We start from the raw sequence: 22,471 nt of genomic DNA on the forward strand, positions 1-22,471 counted from the left end.
TTGCAATTGAGGTACAGATTTATTGAATCAAATTCCTATCATTTAAATGCAACATCATGCCATGATTACAGTATCAAAAAGCAACGTGTCAGAGCTGAATGTATGCAGGTTATACAGGGTTTAAGATTTAATCTCATCATGTAACCGCATGTTATCACTTCAAGAAGAGCAATGCGGTGAACGTGAGAACAGATCTGCACTGCGCCAGAGAAAAGGAATATCATGACAATAGTTTTGGACTCTAGATGGTGCCATTTTTTTATTTCAACACATGAACTTTTTGAGTCCATCATGTATACGAGTAAATGCTATAGTTTCAGCAACACGTGTAGTTTTAGTTAAATCTCAATAACCCTGAATTGCAAACTATTCCTTTGTCTTTAATTTGCATACGTTTAATCGATGTCTGATTACAGCAATAAACCCTCATCAATATTCTTTCAGCTTCTTACTTAACTGAATTGAAGGATTGATAGTTTAACAGTTGTGGTAGATTTTCTTATTTCGCACCTGACCCAAGTCTACCTGGGTCTCGTCTACAGTCGACGTTAATTTCCTGTAATATTTATACTCTAGCGCATCTCCTCATCGAGGTCGGCTGAGTCCCCTAACTATGTTTCTGCGCGGCAATAATAACCAATAATTCACGTAATGCCTTTGAACATGCTTTAATCACGGCCGGAGGATCTCGAGCATTTCTCAGAGAATCCCAGCAGCAAAAGGAATACAACAGTTTTTAAAGAACAGGAGCATGGCGAAAATTACATGAAACATTACATAATTTCCCCACAATTTGATTGGTTCTCAATATGCAAACCCTTATGTTAGAAGCAAACTCTGTTTTCTTGATTACAAGGTTTCAAACCTAGACATCTCTCTCAGATTTGCCTTGCACAACATTAGGAGGATCGGGCCCTTCCTTACAGAGCATGCTACACAACTCCTTGTCCAAGCACTTGTTTTATCCAGACTGGACTATTGTAATGCTCTCCTGGCTGGTCTTCCAGCTTGCTCTGTCAAACCTCTACAATTGATCCAGAATGCTGCAGCCAGAGTGGTCTTTAATGAGCCGAAGAGAGCACACGTCACTCCTCTCCTCACAGAATTGCACTGGCTGCCAGTTGCAGCTCGCATTAAATCCAAGTCACTGACGTTTGCCTACAGAACAACCACTGGCACTGCTCCCTCTTACCTAAACTCATTACTTTAGACTTATGTGCCATCCAGAAATGTGCGCTCTGCTAGCGAATGTCGTCTTGTGGTACCATCTCAAAGAGGCACAACATCTCTTCCTCAGACCTTTACCATGACTGTTCCCTGTTAGAGGAATGATCTGCCTAACTCAACCAGAGCTGCTGAGTCAGTAGCCACTTTCAAGAAATTGCTGAAGATGTATCTTTTTCGGCAGCACTTGATTCAGTAGTACTAACACTTTCTCTTCTATTTAAAAAAAAAAAAAAAAAGCACTAAAATTAAACTGAGAGGGGTCATAGCACTCACGTATCGTTGTCCTACTGTTAGTTTAACTGCTTCTATTGTTCTCATTTGTAAGTCGCTTTGGATAAAAGCGTCTGCTATATGAATAAATGTAAGTGTAGTTTAATTTCCCATGTTTGTTATTTTTACACTCACACACCCAAAGTCACAAGTTTTCGACTGGTTTTGACACTATCTTCAAAGTACATTTTGTTCAAATGTTAGAATATTAGGCCTAAAAGAGAAGTAAGGTTGGATGTTAGAGTTATGATTAGTTTACACTTTACTATTTTATTCCTTAAAAAATATAGAGCTAATTTCTGATAATAACTCCACCCTTGAGAAGATAATGACTAAAATACCATAAAGAAATAACAGTAGGCTACTGTTACAGTAGGCAAAAGTCGGCTCGTTCATTTGAATTGAATTACGGGAATTTAATGATTTGAGACCCAATGGAAGAGAATGAAGACAAGCAGCATCTATTTCAAAAACCTCATCATTTCTGAATTTCACAGACTGAAAAGAATTTATGCAAACAAACAACAGCAACAACAAAAAAATGTGTAAAGTGTTTTGTAACAGAAACATTAATGTGCACGGAAGAAATCACACAGATAAAAATCTATTCTATTTCATTCCGGAGTTTAAATATTATTGCTTCTTCCTAACTTTTCAAGATCTGCTAGAATATCTTGGCATCTGAATGGGAAACTTCACTGTATAACGCGACGCATCGCCTGTTATCCGCCAGTAGAGACGCTCGAGCAACCGAAGCAATGACACACATCCGAGTCTAGGAGAAGAAGAGAAGTGAGCGAGGGAAGGGAACATAAACATGAGAAGTGGAACACAGCCGTTCATTCTGCTCTAAATCTGCTGTTTTCAGACTGTGAGTACATTCATTTTTATCATTTAATAGGATAAATCTAAATCCAAACGACTAAACGAGTCAGTTAATTTAGTGAATCATTCCGAAATTAATTTAAATGAACTGACTGATGTTGTTCGTTACGCTCGTGAAGCGTAAACTCTTTACTGACTGGTTTTTCACAGTGCAATTTGTTAAGATTATGAGTTTTCATTTTATGTAATGAACAAATTAAACCTGATAAACAGAGTTTTTAATGCTCCGTCATATCTAATTTAAGCAGGGCTCGATGTTTCCCCCTTGTTGATAAAATGACAAAAAGCTTCCCCTCTGTAAAACCACAAAACAACCCTTACAATCAACATTACATTAACAGTAACGTTAGTGATGATGGGAAACCGCGGCTTTCTGAAGCGTTTGAGCCTTTCATCAAATTGTGCCAAAAACCCAGTAGCATTAACATTAAGTGACATGGCATCTGACGCACAGAAGCCAATTGCACATGTCACCATGCGTTAGGTTTGCCAACTTCAGAAAAGAAAAATACGGGACAATCGTGGTTCTTTTCAGGAAAATCAGGGACATTCAAAATATTTGTACTGTATCACACTGTATATGTCATTTCAGGGTCGTATGTGTTTAAAAGGTTCTCAGACATGAACACATTTTTTGCTGAACCTATTTATGTACAATTTAATTCTAAAACTAATTTTAAGGTCATACAAAAAAAGTCACATTACACACAAACCATAGTTCAAAATAATAGCATTTATCTGAAATAGAAAGCTTTTGTAACATTAGATACTACATTTGAATGAAATTATTTTTTCATTTTACAGAAATTAAGATTTTTTTTTTTGAATTTACAGAATCAGAATTTACAGCAAATTTACAGAATTTACAGCAAATCACATCAGCATATTATTCCCGCAGGTAGATTTCATGTTTTCTTGCGTGGCTGGATGTTGAAGACATGAACCATCACTTTATTGAATTCGCCAAAACTGATTTGCCAAAATCGAAACCTGGACAGTGAAAGGGATTTGCCGTTATTGCGAGTCCGGATCGAACCGGGAGCGACCAGACAGCAGAGGACTCTGTTCGCAAATCAAACAATGATTTGTCCCAAAAGAATGATTAATTCTCAATTTAGAGTTTGTTATTCGTATGAGCTGATGCGCATGAGGGTGGGCTGTGATTGGATGATGACCGGTGTCGTGATCATTCTCTAGTGTCGTGTTGCTTTTGTATCAGTCAGTGGTTAGATCAGCGTAGCAGTCAATAAACAGGACAAGGGAGGTCACGAACGTGACAAATAAATTAGGCCCAATATACGGGACGTCCCTGCTAATACGGGACAGTTGGCAACCTAAGCGTATTGGCACAGCCGGTCTTCATTGCCATGTGCCAGTGGATAGTGGCATGTGTCACTGACATTATCGCATCACACTGACATGACACCTGACTGATACGAGTCGCGGAACATGTCACCGTATGCGTATGTTGTCACACCTCCAGTGACAGATTAATCAAGCATTAATCAAGGCTTCCGGTTCAAACCCGCAATGAATTATGGGTAAATTCGCTAACAGGAAAAAGGCGGATACACTGGCACAAGTAGATAATGTCAATGACACATGCTGCTATACACCGGCACATGCAGATAATGTCAGTGACACATGCCACTATACACTGGCACATGCAGATAATGTCAGTGACACATGCCGCTATACACAGGCACAAGCAGATAATGCCAATGACACATGCCACTATACACTGGCACATGCAGATAATGTCAGTGACACATGCCACTATACACTGGCACATGCAGATAATGTCAGTGACACATGCCGCTATACACAGGCACAAGCAGATAATGCCAATGACACATGCCACTATACACTGGCACATGCAGATAATGTCAGTGACACATGCCACTATACACTGGCACATGCAGATAATGTCAGTGACACATGCCGCTATACACAGGCACAAGCAGATAATGCCAATGACACATGCCACTATACACTGGCACAAGCAGATAATGTCAGTGACACATGCCACTATACACAGGCACATGCAGATAATGTCAGTGACACATGCCGCTATACACAGGCACAAACAAATAATGCCAATGACACATGCCACTATACACAGGCACAAGCAGATAATGTCAATGACACATGCCACTATACACTGGCACAAGCAGATAATGCCAATGACACATGCCACTATACTCTGGCACATGCAGATAATGTCAGTGACACATGCCACTATACACAGGCACATCTAGATAATGTCAGTGACACATGCCGCTATACACAGGCACAAACAAATAATGCCAATGACACATGCCACTATACACAGGCACAAGCAGATAATGTCAATGACACATGCCACTATACACTGGCACATGCAGATAATGTCAGTGACACATGCCACTATACACTGGCACATGCAGATAATGTCAATGACACATGCCACTATACACTGGCACATGCAGATAATGTCAATGACACATGCCACTATACACAGGCACAAGCAGATAATGTCAGTGACACATGCCACTATACACAGGCACAAGCAGATAATGTCAGTGACACATGCCACTATACACTGGCACAAGCAGATAATGTCAGTGACACATGCCACTATACACTGGCACATGCAGATAATGTCAATGACACATGCCACTATACACAGGCACAAGCAGATAATGTCAGTGACACATGCCACTATACACAGGCACATGCAGATAATGTCAGTGACACATGCCACTATACACAGGCACAAGCAGATAATGTCAATGACACATGCCACTATACACAGGCACAAGCAGATAATGTCAATGACACATGCCACTATACACAGGCACAAGCAGATAATGCCAATGACACATGCCACTATACACTGGCACATGCAGATAATGTCAGTGACACATGCCACTATACACTGGCACATGCAGATAATGTCAGTGACACATGCCGCTATACACAGGCACATGCAGATAATGTCAGTGACACATGCCACTATACACTGGCACAAACAAATAATGTCAATGACACATGCCGCTATACACAGGCACAAGCAGATAATGTCAGTGACACATGCCACTATACACTGGCACATGCAGATAATGTCAGTGACACATGCCACTATACACTGGCACAAACAAATAATGTCAATGACACATGCCGCTATACACAGGCACAAGCAGATAATGTCAATGACACATGCCACTATACACTGGCACATGCAGATAATGTCAGTGACACATGCCACTATACACTGGCACAAACAAATAATGTCAATGACACATGCCACTATACACAGGCACAAGCAGATAATGTCAATGACACATGCCACTATACACAGGCACATGCAGAGAAATGTCAGTGACACATGCCACTATACACTGGCACATGCAGATAATGTCAGTGACACATGCCACTATACACTGGCACAAGCAGATAATGTCAGTGACACATGCTACTATACACTGGCACATGCAGATAATGTCAGTGACACATGCTACTATACACTGGCACATGCAGATAATGTCAGTGACACATGCTACTATACACTGGCACATGCAGAAAATGTCAGTGACACATGCCACTATACACTGGCACATGCAGATAATGTCAGTGACACATGCTACTATACACTGGCACATGCAGATAATGTCAGTGACACATGCCACTATACACTGGCACATGCAGATAATGTCAGGGACACATGCCACTATACACTGGCACAAGCAGATAATGTCAGTGACACATGCTACTATACACTGGTACATGCAGATAATGTCAGTGACACATGCCACTATACACTGGCACATGCAGATAATGTCAGTGACACATGCCACTATACACTGGCACAAACAAATAATGTCAATGACACATGCCACTATACACTGGCACAAGCAGATAATGTCAGTGATACATGCCACTATACACTGGCACATGCAGATAATGTCAGTGACACATGCCACTATACACTGGCACAAGCAGATAATGTCAGTGACACATACCACTATACACTGGCACATGCAGATAATGTCAGTGACACATGCCACTATACACTGGCACATGCAGAGAAATGTCAGTGACACATGCCACTATACACGGGCACAAGCAGATAATGTCAGTGACACATGCTACTATACACTGGCACATGCAGATAATGTCAGTGACACATGCTACTATACACTGGCACAAGCAGATAATGTCAGTGACACATGCCACTATACACTGGCACATGCAGATAATGTCAGTGACACATGCCACTATACACTGGCACAAGCAGATAATGTCAGTGACACATACCACTATACACTGGCACATGCAGATAATGTCAGTGACACATGCCACTATACACTGGCACATGCAGAGAAATGTCAGTGACACATGCCACTATACACTAGCACAAGCAGATAATGTCAGTGACACATGCTACTATACACTGGCACATGCAGATAATGTCAGTGACACATGCCACTATACACTGGCACAAGCAGATAATGTCAGTGACACATGCTACTATACACTGGCACATGCAGATAATGTCAGTGACACATGCTACTATACACTGGCACAAGCAGATAATGTCAGTGACACATGCCACTATACACTGGCACATGCAGATAATGTCAGTGACACATGCCACTATACACTGGCACAAGCAGATAATGTCAGTGACACATACCACTATACACTGGCACATGCAGATAATGTCAGTGACACATGCCACTATACACTGGCACATGCAGAGAAATGTCAGTGACACATGCCACTATACACTAGCACAAGCAGATAATGTCAGTGACACATGCTACTATACACTGGCACATGCAGATAATGTCAGTGACACATGCCACTATACACTGGCACAAGCAGATAATGTCAGTGACACATGCGACTATACACTGGCACATGCAGATAATGTAAGTGACACATGCTACTATACACTGGCACAAGCAGATAATGTCAGTGACACATGCGACTATACACTGGCACATGCAGATAATGTCAGTGACACATGCTACTATACACTGGCACAAGTAGATAATGTCAATGGCACATGCTACTATACACTGGCACAAGCAGATAATGTCAGTGACACATGCCACTATACACTGGCACAAGCAAATAATGTCAATGACACATGCACTGGTACATGTCAATGAAGACCGGATGTGCCACCGGAAGTCAAGTCAAGTCAAATATATTTATATAGCGCTTTTCACAATACAGATTGTATCAAAGCTGCTTCACAGTATCAATCAAAACAACTTAATGTTTGTTTATTACTGGAAAAAAGACATCCAAGTTTGGTAGAGCTGATCAATGGTATGATTGGTTAATTAATTTGAATATCCCCAACTGAGCAAGCCAAAGGCAACAGTGGCAAGGAACCGAAAAACTCCATCCAGTGACCTAATGGTGTCCTAACACCCCATCAGGTGACCCAATGGAGAAAAAAAACCTTGGGAGAACCCAGGCTCAGTCGGGGGCCAGTTCTCCTCTGGCGTTTATGAACTAGAGGCCGAATTGGATGTGCCAATTGAATACGGATAGTGATATGTGCCATTGGCTTCTGTGCGTCAGATGCCATGTCACTTAATTTTAATAACGCCTCTCACCATATCTAACAAATCATGCAGAGAAGATAAAAGCATATGACGAAACAAAGCTTTAGGAGTCTGTGACATATGAGAGTGGAATCGAAGAAGTGTCTTTCAAAATAATAAATAGATTTTACCCTGTCAAACATTTTATGATTAAATATAAAGCAAATACACAATGCTCATTTTGCCAAATACTCACAGAAACTGTCTATCATTTATTTTGTTCATGTTTCTATACTGAACAACTTTGATAAAATATTGACACATTTATGAAAGAGAACATCCAGCCAGATAGCAGCTCTGAATATTACTGGTTATAATATATACAGGACAGACAGACAGGAATCAAAAAAGGGGGGAGGAGTGATGGTTTACATAAGAAGCACATTACAGTGTCACAAAATCCAATGGTCGAATTGTAATCTAGAATGTTTAGGGCTCAATGTCAGGCTTTCCCCACAAATGTCCTTTGTCCTTGTTGTAATGTACAGGCCTCCCTCTGCAGATAACAGCTTTTATGAAAACTTTGAGAAGCTGCTAAAAGAAAACAATCTTGATAAAGAAATTATTATTATGGGGGATTTTAACATTAACTGGCAGGATAAACTATCTAGAAAAAAGCTTAAACAAATCACAGACAGGTTAGATTTAACACAAGTTGTCCGTGGGCCAACGAGAATAACAAACTCTACTAAGACACAAATCGATCTCATATTTACCAATAGACCAGAAAGAATTGTAAAATCATTTAATATGTTGACAGGTTTATCGGATCATAATTTAACTCTTGTCACCAGAAACCTTACTAAAAAACGTTTTCACTTTTGTACTAGTAATAAAAAAGACACCACTACAATTCCTAAAAGTAAATATCAAAACTTTTTAGACGCAGCTAACCAAATTAAATGGGATGACATTTTGCCCTTAGTTGACTCTGACAAAGATAGCCAAATATTTCTAATAACACTTAAGAGAATTATTAAAGAATTCACACAAAAAATCAAGTACAAACATAACAAAAACACTGTACCTTGGATAAATCCAGACATTATAAAAATCATGAAAGAACGAGACCTAGCCCTAAAATTAGTAAATAAAACTAAATCAACTCATGACAGAGGACGTTTCACCATGTTGAGAAATAAAGTCGTAAGGTCATTAAGAAAAGCAAAGGCTGATTTCTTTATCACTATAATTGAAAAATCTAATGGAAACCCTAAAGTAATATGGAACCACCTAAGAAAAATGACAGGTGATCAACGCAACGAACAAAAAACTGTAGAAATGAAAGTAAATGACCGGCTGACAAATAATAATCTGGTTGTAGCAGAGGCTTTTAATCATTATTTTATTGATTCTGTGGCTGACATACCAAGTTGTTTCACACCTGAGAACGTATTTACTCCGTCAATTGACATAAGGCAATCAGTTTTCAACTTATCTAACATCAAAGAATTAGAAGTATCTCAGACCATTAAATCACTCAGACCATCGAGATTCAAAGATATTTTTGATATGGATACGGTGATGCTCAAGGCGTTAAGTACATCAGTCACACCCCCCATCACCAAAATTATTAATCTGTCCATTTCTCAAAATTTGTTCCCAAGCATGTGGAAACCAGCTGTAGTTGTTCCAGTTTTTAAAAGTGGAGATCCTTATTCCATGTCAAACTACAGGCCCATAAGTATATTGCCCACAGTGTCTAAGATTGCCGAGAAACTGATAGCAAAGCAAATTATTAACCATCTAAACACCCCTCCTTATGCTCACCACCCTATGCAGTTTGGCTTTAGAGCAAAATATTCCACCGAGACTGCGACTTGCTTCCTTACTGAAAATATAAGAGCTTTGTTAGACCAAGGTGGGGTTGTTGGAGCGGTATTCCTGGATCTCAGGAAGGCTTTTGACACTGTTAATTATAAAATTTTACTGACAAAATTATGTAGTTTTAATTTCTCCTCAGATGCACTTAAATGGATTGAGTCTTATCTTACTGACCGTTCCCAACATGTCAGAGTTCAATCATCTAAATCGGCAGCCTTGAGTCTGTCCACCGGTCTTCCTCAGGGATCTAATTTAGGGCCTTTGTTATTCTCCATTTATATAAATGACCTCCCATTCGCTTGTCCTGATGTTTCTGTGCAGATGTATGCTGATGACACCATAGTCTATGCACACGGTAGGAATATCTCTCAGGTGGTTGCGAAGCTCACTAACTCCATGGTTAATGTCACAGCTTGGTTGAAACACTCCTGCCTGCAGCTGAATACATCAAAAACAGTAGCAATGTTTTTTACCAAGTCTCACAAAAAATTCAGTGTTGAGCCAGAAATCTTTGTTTCAGGGGAAAAACTGCAGATCGTGTCAGAATACAAATATCTGGGAGTTTTAATTGATTCAAAGTTATCATTTTCGTCACATGTAAAAATGGTCTGTAATCGAATTAAATATAGTCTCTGTAATTTTAGACACATTCGCCATCAAATGTCCACACAGGCAGCAAAAATGTACATGCACTCTATGATTTTCTCACACATCACATACTGTTTACCCATTTGGGCACAAGCTAGTATTACATCTTTGAAACCTCTGCAATCACTTTACAAACGAACTGTTAAAATTCTGGACAATAAACCATGTATTTCTCATCATTGTCCAATACTACAAAAATATAGATTACTCAGTTGGGATAATATGGTTATATATTCAAATTTATGTCTCATTTATAAAATTATTCATGGTATATCTTCCCCTCTTCATCAGTTTGTCAATACCCGAACAGTTGATTACTGCAGGACCAGAGGTGCAGCTAGGGGAGATTGTATCATTCCCCTTAGAAAAAGTGTATTTGGTCATACTGCTTTTTCTGTTCAAGCTGCTGCTGAGTGGAACCTCACCCCAATAACCATCAGAAATATAAACACGTATAGTTCCTTTAAGATTCAGTTGAGGAAATGGCTTATTGATCATCAGAGCTGTCAACATTAACCTATTACTAAACCTGTTCTTGCTGCACACTGTTGGCTTTTCTCCTTATGTGTGTGTCATGTTTTTACGTGATGTTTGTCCGATTGATCTCTTGATGTGTTTAGATTATACATTCTAATGTAATAGATAATTTTACTAAATGTATTTTAAAATTTTTTTAGTGCTATGTAATATGTAATCTCTTTTAGGGTGACTTTTACCATCTGTCTAGGGACTGCAGATGAAAAATAGCCTTTAGGCTAATTCTGGCATATTGACAGTAATGTTTATGAATATGTACTGTCCCTGTAATAAATAAACTAAACAAAAAAAATATATATATATCCAAGATGTATAAAATATAATATAAAAGACATACTTTGATTCTGACCCTACTAAAACAATGCTTGCTTTGTTATAAATTTAAATGATCTTTGTTAACTTTATATCTATAAACTAGGGGTGGGAATCTCTAGGCACCTCACGATTCGATTCGATTACGATTCAGAGGCCTGCGATTCGATTCAAAAGCGATTATCGATTATCTGAATCTTTTGTGTGTGTGTGTGTGTGTGTGTGTGTGTGAATATAAAGACTTTGCTTTAAAAGTACAAAGTAATGACCCATAAAGAATTAACGTACAATATATTTTATTAACATTGCAAAGAACCAACAGGAAAATAAATGTGTGCCTGAACTAGCAGCATACTTGTAGTAAATTAATAATATAACAACAACAGGTGTTCTGACGATTCTTGCTACCCATCGAGATGTGCTACTTACTGGTGCATGTGGAGACTCATTTTTCTTCTGCTTACCACGCCCATAAATCTATGCATCCTTGCTGTGGATACTTGTAGGAAACTTTGACAGGTCAAAGATGAATATTTGATGATAATTTTTACTTTTCACACCGTTTTAAAAATAAAAACAGTACATTATACTGTACTCTTAACTTCGAATTTTATTATAATTTTATTTCATATAATAATATCATTTTTACTTGTTATATCAAATGTGATAATTGCTAGTTCATTTAAAATATCCAAATATGCTCCCCATACACTTACCCTGATTAAAATGAAATAACGATGTTATAATATTGTGAGATTTACACCATTATGGAAACAATAGAGAATGAATCAACATTATCTATGATCGATTTGCGTTTGGGTAGCATTTTTCGACAAGGCAGCAGAAATCGTCTGAACACCGGTACAGCCCAGAGCCATAAATACCCCTTTTCCACCAACAAGAACCGGGTGCTGGTTCAGAGCCAGAGCCAGAGCTGGTTCAGAGTGGGTTCGACTGACGAGCTTAATAAGAACCGATTTGCCTTTCCACCGGCTAGAGAGCCACAACAGAGCCAGATCTTACGTCACTGTATACGTCTCATGTTGCCCAGCAACGCTAGTGCGGTAGCGCCAAACAGTACGCCAGGCTTGTTCGAGATGCATCGGCTTCTCGCAGATCGATCTCCGCATGACATCAAAGCACTGCGATAGCGATCTAAAAGCACAAGGAGTCGTATGTTCTCCAAACACTCCCGCAGCTCCGATCGGTCCGCGCCGCTCCGATGCATCTCGAACAAGCCATCAACAATAACGGACGTTGCAATACTATGGATGCTCATGGGTTTACAAAATACATCGGAGTCCAACGCGTTTGTGCAGCTCGCCGTAACTTACATAGACGGATATTTATAATCGAGCTGCTATTAGCTCGACTAGCTGCTATTTAAAAATGGCGGTCACAAGTTTCTATTCGTCTTGTTGGTCACGGTAACCCCGCCCCCAGCCCCTGACGCAAGTGGTTCTTACTTGGCTCTGTTCTAGACCAGCAATGATTTGGTGCTACTTAAGAACCACTTTTCCTGGTTCGGAGCTGGTGCTTTGCGTGTGGAAAACCAAAGAACCGAATTGAAACTAGGCTCTGGCTCCGAACCAGCACCAGCTCTGCCTTGGTGGAAAAGGGGTAAAAGAGAAACGGCTCTGGTACAGCCGAGTGTTTTTCCTCCTCTGGGTGGAAACGTGTCATATGGCTTCTCATATTTGTCGTGTTGCCGAAATATTTTAGTTTTATTCTACAAAGCTTACAACTAGTGTGGCTCTTGTCCAGCTCCTTTTCCCCTTCAACTTCATAGAAGCCAAAATATTTCCACACGTCAGCTTTTAACGAGGAGGGTGTTTGGATTTCGCGCTCAGCCATCGCGTCTCTGTTATGTGCGCACGCCACAGACAGACGGTCCGGGCACTGCACTTCCGCGCTTCAGAGTTCCGTCTTTTGCGTTCCGTCAATATTACGTCATTATAAATAGGCTGCATATCTAAAAAAAAAAATTTTTTTTTTTTTGAAAATCGATTTTTGACATTTGTGAATCGATTCAGAATCGTCCACGTCCGCATCGCGATGCATCTAAGAATCGATTTTTTTCCCCCACCCCTACTATAAATGTAAGTTTACCAACAACATACCATTTTTTTCCCCTGTGTTTTTGAAAGAGTTTAAAATGTATCTTAATACAATTATGTCTTCGGTAAATAAAAAAGCAAGTAGAACTTCTTCAATTGTAAGGATTTTATATTGTACAATGTAACTGATGTATAGATTAATATCTTACCATCATGTTCTTTTTCTTTATCTCTTTTTATTTTGTTTTTTTAGTTTTCAGCACTTTAACTATGCTTTTCTCATTTGTAATCTGATGACATTGAACATATTATTAATACATTTTGCATATTGTATACAAAGTTGTATATCATAAACATGCCATTTCTGTATGTTTTGCAAGAAAAAAGAAATCAAGAAAAAAAAATCCAAGAGTGGAATCAATCTGGCATCAATACAGTTCTATCTAATCTAATCTGATCTCATCTAAATTAATTTGTGCCAATGAGACCACAACTCATGTCATGTGTAGCCTGGTCAACGGATTCACGTATTGATCATAGCATCCAGTGTATCAAGTATGTGATCATATAATTAGTAATTGAGTATTTTAAAAAATTATTATTATTTTTACAATTTAATTTATCTAAGTATAGTGTTAAATCATTTAAACAGAAAATTAATCCGCGATAATCATTTCCCTTTTTATGCATCTATGTACATAAAAGGCCTATTTCTCTCAAATATTGTTCACAAATCTGTCTAAATTAGTGAGCACTTCTCATTTGCTGAGATAATCCATCCACCTCACAGTTGTGGCATATCAAGATGCTGATTAGACAACATGATTATTGCACAGGTGTGCCTTAGGCTGGCCACAATAAAAGGCCACTCTAAAATGTGCAGTTTTATTGTTTTGGGGGAGTCAGTATCTGGTGTGACCAGATAAAACCTATAGGTTAGTTGAGTGAAAGCAGGATTTTTCCTGCATAGAGAATTAGGCTACTAGGCGGCCACCTCCGTCAAATTTCGTGCCGCCTTCGGCTCTCGACAAAACTCGGACAGACAGTCACATGCTCAGATAAACTTTTTCCACCGTGCCGGTTCTGTTAGTCGAAATTTGGCACAACACCGGCCTGTGTCCATTCTCAAACCGATAGTTTGCCGATAGTGCTGCGCGGATCATCATCCACTGGTTGAGCAGGCCAAGTAATAAAAACGTAACATTCCAATTAATCGAGGGTGGATGACAGATAAATCATTATAATGTGTTGAGTTTAATAAAGACACGGATCTCTCATCACGGTAAAACGTAATGAATGTACGTCACTCTTTTACTTTCGTTTTTAACAACGTAATCTCTTCAGGGAAAACCAATCAAGGAAAACCTATCAGGGCTCGACATTAACGCTTCTCCGTGACACGCATGTTTTTTTTGAAAGGACAAGTGAAAGCGAATTGTACTTGCCCAACTGGACAAAATGCCCTGATTAAAACAATTTTCAATATCAATTTTTTTTTAAATAAGTAGGGAATCACCGAATACACGAGGAGGATTCTGATTTTATTTCATTTAGTGTAAGTGGCGATTGATAGCATATAGTTGATAATAATATAGGCCTACCTAATGTAGGCTACTGACAGTAACAAAGTTGCGCTGTTGAGGCTCACGCAGTTATTTATAACATATTATACAGTTAAAAAACATCACACGACCAGAGTGCTGTTTCCTGAATACCATCACGATTGAAACAGAGGCACTGATTTCATAACCGTCCATTAAACAAATAATTCAAATTAAGTCACTTTTTTCATGTTAGACGCAAAAATAGTTCCAAACAAAGATCACAGCAGAACCATAACGCATCTCACAAGAACACTCAGCCATGTTTCATTATGCGAATGATTCAGCGTTTTGAACGAATCGGTTTAGTCAAAGATTCAATTATCCATTCATAAACTGCCTCATTCTGAATAAATCAGCCGTTTGAACTAATCGTTTGAATGAATGACTCAATGACTCGCTCATTAAGACGGTCACCTACTGCCAACACCTACTGGCGGTTTAGTTTCAAAGTATTATTCTTTTCAACATTGCTTATTTGTATATTCAAAAAATATTTAAAACAATCTCATAATCTCATTTAATACCATTGTAATTTTTCAATATAAATGATTTAATTTGATTAGTAACAGCCTAGAGTCTTATTATTCTAATTTAATGTATTGATCAAATTTAAAGGTGCAATGTGTTAAAATTGAGTATCTATTAACAGAAATGCAATATGACATCCATAACTATGTGTTCAGTGTTGTATAAATAACTTACTTAATAAACCGTAATGTTTTTATTACCTTACAATGAGGCATTTATATCTACATGGGCGCGGGAATCCCCTTCTATGAAGGTCGACATATTGTGACGTCATGTTTCTACCGTAGCCGACAGCGAACAAACAGCGCTACAGAGCCCGTTTCCTCACTACCTTGAAAGAGAAGCCGCAGAAAGCTAGAAGCTAGCCATAGACACCGTGAGTAGTGACTTTTCCCTTGTAAGTGGTGTAAAACATGTAGTTGGATTGTTTCATGTAACTTAATTCTCCTCCCTCGCTGTGTTATGGCTTTGCTATGCGGGGATAAATGAGCTGGTTACGTTCGTGAGACAGCTGATTAGTACTCTAGTCATTGACCGTAAAACAGTTACAGGAATCACCAACCCGTCGATCTTGGAAGCATTTTAAGTCGATCGAGTTTCCAAAATCAGAGAAAAAAAGCCTATTGTGTGTAGTAAATGGTGTCTAGGGGATGCGAGGCGCACGCGCTGTTACAATCACGTTATTTTTGCCGCACGCACCTTTGGGCTCATGCGGACGCGTCCAGTATAAACAAGGCTTAACGCTTTATCCAGCTCAGCCACAGTAACAGCTCATATTAGCCATCCAAACTTTTACTACCCTGTTAGAAAAAATATATAGTTGCATAGTTTCATGTGTTTCTTCTCCCTCACTGTATTATGGGTTTGCTATGTCGGGAGAAATGTGCTGGTTACGTTCGTGAGACAATCAGCTGATTACTATTATTATATTACGTATTAAGTAGTGGTCGACCGATATGGGTTTTTTGATGGCCGATGCCGATGCCGATATCTTAGAGAGCAGGGTGGCCGTTGGCCAATATAAAGGCGATATTTATATTTATATATCAAACATTTATATATATACACACACATATATAAATATATATGTTGATATATATAAATTATAACACTTTATATTTATATAAATCAATACTTAATAAATTAGATACATTTAATAAATATTTAAAATAAACATGCTTAGGCCCTATTCTTTAGATGGCAACTTCTTGAATCTGCAATCCTATTACAGTATTTTTCACAAATAAAGTAATTGTTCAAAAATATATGAATATGTGAATAAAAAGGAAGTAAACACTGTAACAGGGCACTCAGTAACCTGGTAATTTCATGCACACTTATAATCATATTTTTTTTACTTTGACTTTTGACAAGGTAACGCTAATTTTAGATACAGCACACAGTGAAAACGACATGAATATGACACAGTGGGCAACTGGATATAGCACAGCATATTTTAAAATTAAGGATTTAAAGTTTTTCGATCGCGTCTCCTGTGAAGCTGATCTTCTGTTCACATTCACTCACTTCGCACGGACCGTCACTCGCAGGAACACATTTATGCAGGCTACAAATGCACACTTCACAAGATATCACAGCTGGATTCGATTAAATCTGCAAGGTTTGTGAAATTAAATGTTTATTAGATATTCAGAGATTTGTTTAAATGATGTAGATGCGCATTTGCTGAATGTTGACGGTAAATGAGAAAGTATTTTAGCCTGATTGTTTGGCTTTTCGGTTACAAATAATATAAACGCAAACACATTACTTTTTCACATACCATTTACTTTCTTTGATTACCAGTTCTGTAGCCACCGGTTCTGTCTAACAAACTATTAGATATGACTGACAGAGAGACGGAGAATGTGAGTGAGCGCGTTGAGATCTGTTTCAGGCGCTGCCGTTCTCTTCTCAGGTGCTGGTGTTCTCAGCGCCGCCTGTAAAAAATAAAATTCTGCAGCGCCGTCAAAATAAAAGTCCCGCTTCCAACACATCGGCCAATCAGAAAAACGTATCGGCCAAAGCCGATATTTTAAAAAAGCCAAATATCGGCCGATATATCGGTCGACCACTAGTATTAAGACCCTTGATCCTCACCTGACTATGGCTTTGTAAACTTTATCCATGATGTGGTTTATAATGGACTGTGGTACAGAAACTTGGTTTACTCTGGCTATTCTCTGCCGTCTCAGACGACGATGTTTGTCCCGTTTTAGCCACCGTAGCTTCTTCGAAAGGGAGGGGTGAGCGGTAAACTTTTATTTTAAAGAAATGTTCATTTTAAATCAGCCTACTTCAGTGTGATACACTGAGAATTTGAATAATTGTAATGTGATGATCAGATGCAGATATCTAAATCAAAGAACATGGATTATTTATTTTTAACAGCGGATTCGAGTGCACCAGATTAATGAATTTATCTTTAAAATGTAAAAAAAAAATTGAGCCAGGAAAAACCCTGGAAAACATTTCTATTATGACATATATTTAATTAAAATGCCTTTCTTATTCAAGTAGGGACCAATTTACCCCCCTTTTTATGTACATTTTGTGCTATAACAACTTTATTAACAAATGTTTATATTTATTTCCTATAGTAACACCATTGGCTGATAAATCATCATCCTGCACATGCTAAACGTATATCTTGGGCATCTCGCCCATTTTACCCTACTATTACAGGGTTCCCGCGGATCCTTAAAAAGTCTTAAATTAGATTTTACACCTAAAGACTTTGAAAAGATTTAGAAAAGACTTTATAAGATTATCAGCTCACATCTAAAGACTTGGGTTCACAGTTTTTAGTCTCAGACTAAAGACTTGCGATAATATCAAACATGTTTGATATGAAAGACTAGAGAAAGACTGGCATAAATCGGGTCGCCGACTACAGATTATCACCTCACATTAAACGATCGAGACGACGGGAGCGCGCTGAGACTCCAGTAAGATTCCTAAAGACTGCCGGTCTTTAGTCTGGGACTGTGAAAATCCTTTGGTGTACGCCCGGCATTAAGTCGAAGTGTCATCTAAAATTTAAGACCTTTCATAAGTAAAAATAAGACTTTATAAGACTTTTTATGGCCTTAGACATATCTAAATGTTTTCCAAATTAAAACTATCGAATTAACGTAGTATTGTTTTTTATTATTCTATCTTTGTGGATTTGCTTGCTTAATCACATTCGCGGCAGAATAACGTCTGTCTCCTGCACGTTAGAGAGGAGAGAAGAAGAAAGTTGGCAAATGTCTGTTCAGTCGTAAGTTCATTCTTTATGTGCGTAGGGGTGTGCGATGTGTAATGTCCATTATGATATTGTAATCATTGTTATAAACGATGTATGAGGCACTGTGAGCTGACATCGCATTTATCTCTCGTGCTTTCACTGCGTGATGTGTGCAGTAGGTATGTCCCCAAATTAGTTTTTGTCTTATATTTATATCATATTATGTTCTTATATTAGTATATCACATCAGTGAGTGCCGTTTTCCCGTGCACAAGTGTGATATTTATGTTATACAATAGTTAAATTAAAAATAAATTAACATTGTGAGTTACTTTTTAGACACCATATTGTCAATATTGTTTTTTTCACTTTCCCTCCTTTATTTCGCCGACTAAAATTTCAAAGTGAAACTGTGGCAGAGTCTCAATGCAACAGACAGCGATGATTTCTTGACTGAAATCCTCGTTTTGAACGAGTCATTTTAACGATTCAAATTTACAATCACTTGTTTCTTTCCCGAATGAATCAGCCGTTTGAACGAATCGGTTGAATGAATGAATGACTCCCTAGGGATGCACCAATCCGCATTTTTTCACATCCGATCCCGATACCTGAATTTGGATATCGACCGATACTATTCCGATACCAGAGCTGTGTTTGCTTTAATATTATTATTATCATTATTGTTGATTTTATATGATGCTGCAATAAACTTCTCTCTACAGGCAAGTATGATATGTATGCATGTATGTCCCAAAAGGCAACTTGAGGTAAGTATAAGGTTAGAAACAAATAAGAGACAATAAGTGTAGGCACCAGCACCAAATCTGGTAAAACGTTACACATTGCTGTTTGTATTGTTGTAAAATACATTCTTAAAAAACAAGATAACAAAAATCAAAAAGATAAATTATTCTATATATAGTCTAGCTACTATAAAATTAAGACATTTTTTTAATGTATAGCACAGCTGTTTATTGAGGCAGCAACATATGATAGATGGGACATTTAATAATCTTTCATTGCGCAAAAGTATTATGATATGATTATGAAAGACTCCAATACAGTGCGGCACAAAGCGCTTATGCGCATCCCGAGCACAGAATGATGCGCTTGAAGCAACATGGAGTCACAGCGCGCAGCGCGTCGAGTCCGCATTGAAAAGTTCAACGCACAAAGGAAAGACATATTGATGCGTAGTGTATTGTACAGTATCTATCTATGCAATAGTTTATTCAGCCTTTTCTTTTAACAGTTTTAAATTTCAGTTACTGTGTGCTTGAAGAACAATTATAGTGCTCTCCAGTGTTGTGATCTAACAGACACACGTTAAAAAGTAACATGATTAAGGTACAGCAAGTCCAGCAAGATAATCATTTTATCCGAAACCATAGAGCTTTATCTACAGATCAAGTATAATAATAGTAATTGAATCATCTTGGAGAGTTTCATCGAGTTGACTGTCATAACCGAACGCGACGCGCTGTTGAATGCTGAATGAAGAATGATTGACAGCCGCAGCGGAGGGAACAGTTTACGTGATCTTGAATTTAATGACTTAAATATTCATTTCTATCTCACATTATACTATAGAATGGCTTCAGAACACTTATAATATAGTGCACGAACACTTAATGGTGCTTTATAATACTTTTGTGGGGCTTAACAATAACACAATAGTAAACACACAATATCGGATTTAGATCGGCCTCGTCTGACCGATACCCGATCCGGCAAAAATGGCTGTATCGGAGCCGATACCGATACTGGATCGGATCGGCCCCATCCCTATGACTCCCTCAACTCGCTTATTAAGACAGTGACTTGCCGCCGCCTACTGGCGGTTTTAGTTTCATATTTAAAGTACCCTTTAATTAAAATGCTAAAATTAGAAATCATTTTATATTTAAATATTGAATTTTTTTTAATCAATAGGCTATCTTATAGCATGGGGTGTAAATATTAATGCCACTTCTGATGCCGCTGCTGTGTCACCTCTGCACTGAAAAGATGGATTTTGATTGAATGATTTAATTTGACTGGTAACGGTGGTACTGTATAATTGGTAATTAAGTATTATTGTATAAATAAGTATAATTACTGTATAATTTAATTTGAATAATTTGAATGTTAGTATTTGACATAAAAGGTGATGCATAACTTTAAATAAGTTTAGAAAAAATGTCCATACAATCGGTGAAAATGCCCCTGGAAGTCAATTTAAGGTGGCAAATATTGCACATTAATTAATAATTTCTGTCACTGCTGTGAACTGACCATTGCATAGAATATGAAAAATATGAATATCTTCGTGAGTCTGCTGTCAACAACAGGCCTATACCAGCCATTGCACCAGCACAGAAACACAATCAGTAAAATATCATATAATTATTATCAACAAAACGTCAAAAATATTGAGATATTTTTGCAATATTTTTGTCAATATTGCACACCCCTAATGTACGGTATTTTTTATTATTGATTTCTTCAGGTCTTAAAAAGGTCTTAAAAATACTTAATTTTGACTTTAAAAAATGTGTAGGAACCCTGTATTAGGGTAAAACTTTTGCACCTGAATAATATAATAATAATAATAATAATAATATATTCCCATCTTCCCACAGGAGAAGAAGCAAGCAGGAGGAATTACTCCAGGAGAAAATACTGACATCCTAGTGTAAAGATGGAGTTTGAGGAAGAACCCTGCAGAATAAAAGATGAAGATACAGAGGAACAAACAGGTTGGTATAGATAGAACAATACAATATAGTCTAGATACAATACATCTAAAACTAGATCCTAAACTCAGCAAAAAAAGAAACGTCCTGCCATTTTCAACTGCTTTGAAAGTGAAAATTTCTGATTATGTGAAAATATTTTTATGAACATGTAAAGATTCAAGAACTGAGACATTAAAGGAACAGATTTCACAGACATTTGACTAACAGAAATGGAATAATGAGTCATTATACACTCACCTAAAGGATTATTATGAACACCTGTTCAATTTCTCATTAATGCAATTATCTAATCAACCAATCACATGGCAGTTGCTTCAATTCATTTAGGGGTGTGGTCCTGGTCAAGACAATCTCCTGAACTCCAAACTGAATGTCAGAATGGGAAAGAAAGGTGATTTAAGCAATTTTGAGCGTGGCATGGTTGTTGGTGCAAGACGGGCCAGTCTGAGTATTTCACAATCTGCTCAATTACTGGGATTTTCACGCACAACCATTTCTAGGGTTTACAAAGAATGGTGTGAAAAGGGAAAAACATCCAGTATGCGGCAGCCCTGTGGGCAAAAATGCCTTGTTGATGCTAGAGGTCAGAGGAGAATGGGCCGACTGATTCAAGCTGATAGAAGAGCAACTTTGACTGAAATAACCACTCGTTACAACCGAGGTATGCAAGAAAGCATTTGTGAAGCCACAACATGCACAACCTTGAGGCGGATGGGCTACAACAGCAGAAGACCCCACCGGGTACCACTCATCTCCACTACAAATAGGAAAAAGAGGCTACAATTTGCAAGAGCTCACCAAAATTGGACAGTTGAAGACTGGAAAAATGTTGCCTGGTCTGATGAGTCTCGATTTCTGTTGAGACATTCAGATGGTAGAGTAATAATTTGGCGTAAACAGAATGAGAACATGGATCCATCATGCCTTGTTACCACTGTGCAGGCTGCTGGTGGTGGTGTAATGGTGTGGGAATGTTTTCTTGGCACACTTTAGGCCTCTTAGTGCCAAT

General features: G+C 38.2%; 1 pseudogene across 1 annotated transcript in view; it reads left to right on the forward strand.

Moving 5' to 3' along the window:
- The window catches only part of LOC143741201 (uncharacterized), a 267,182-nt pseudogene that overhangs the window by 242,840 nt on the left and 1,871 nt on the right, over positions 1-22,471 (forward strand). The gene's annotated exons all lie outside the window — the stretch shown is intronic.

Source organism: Siphateles boraxobius, unplaced genomic scaffold (genome assembly GCF_051911475.1).
Source record: "Siphateles boraxobius isolate OS27281-9 unplaced genomic scaffold, OSU_SipBor_1 18, whole genome shotgun sequence".
Lineage (NCBI taxonomy): Eukaryota > Metazoa > Chordata > Actinopteri > Cypriniformes > Leuciscidae > Siphateles > Siphateles boraxobius.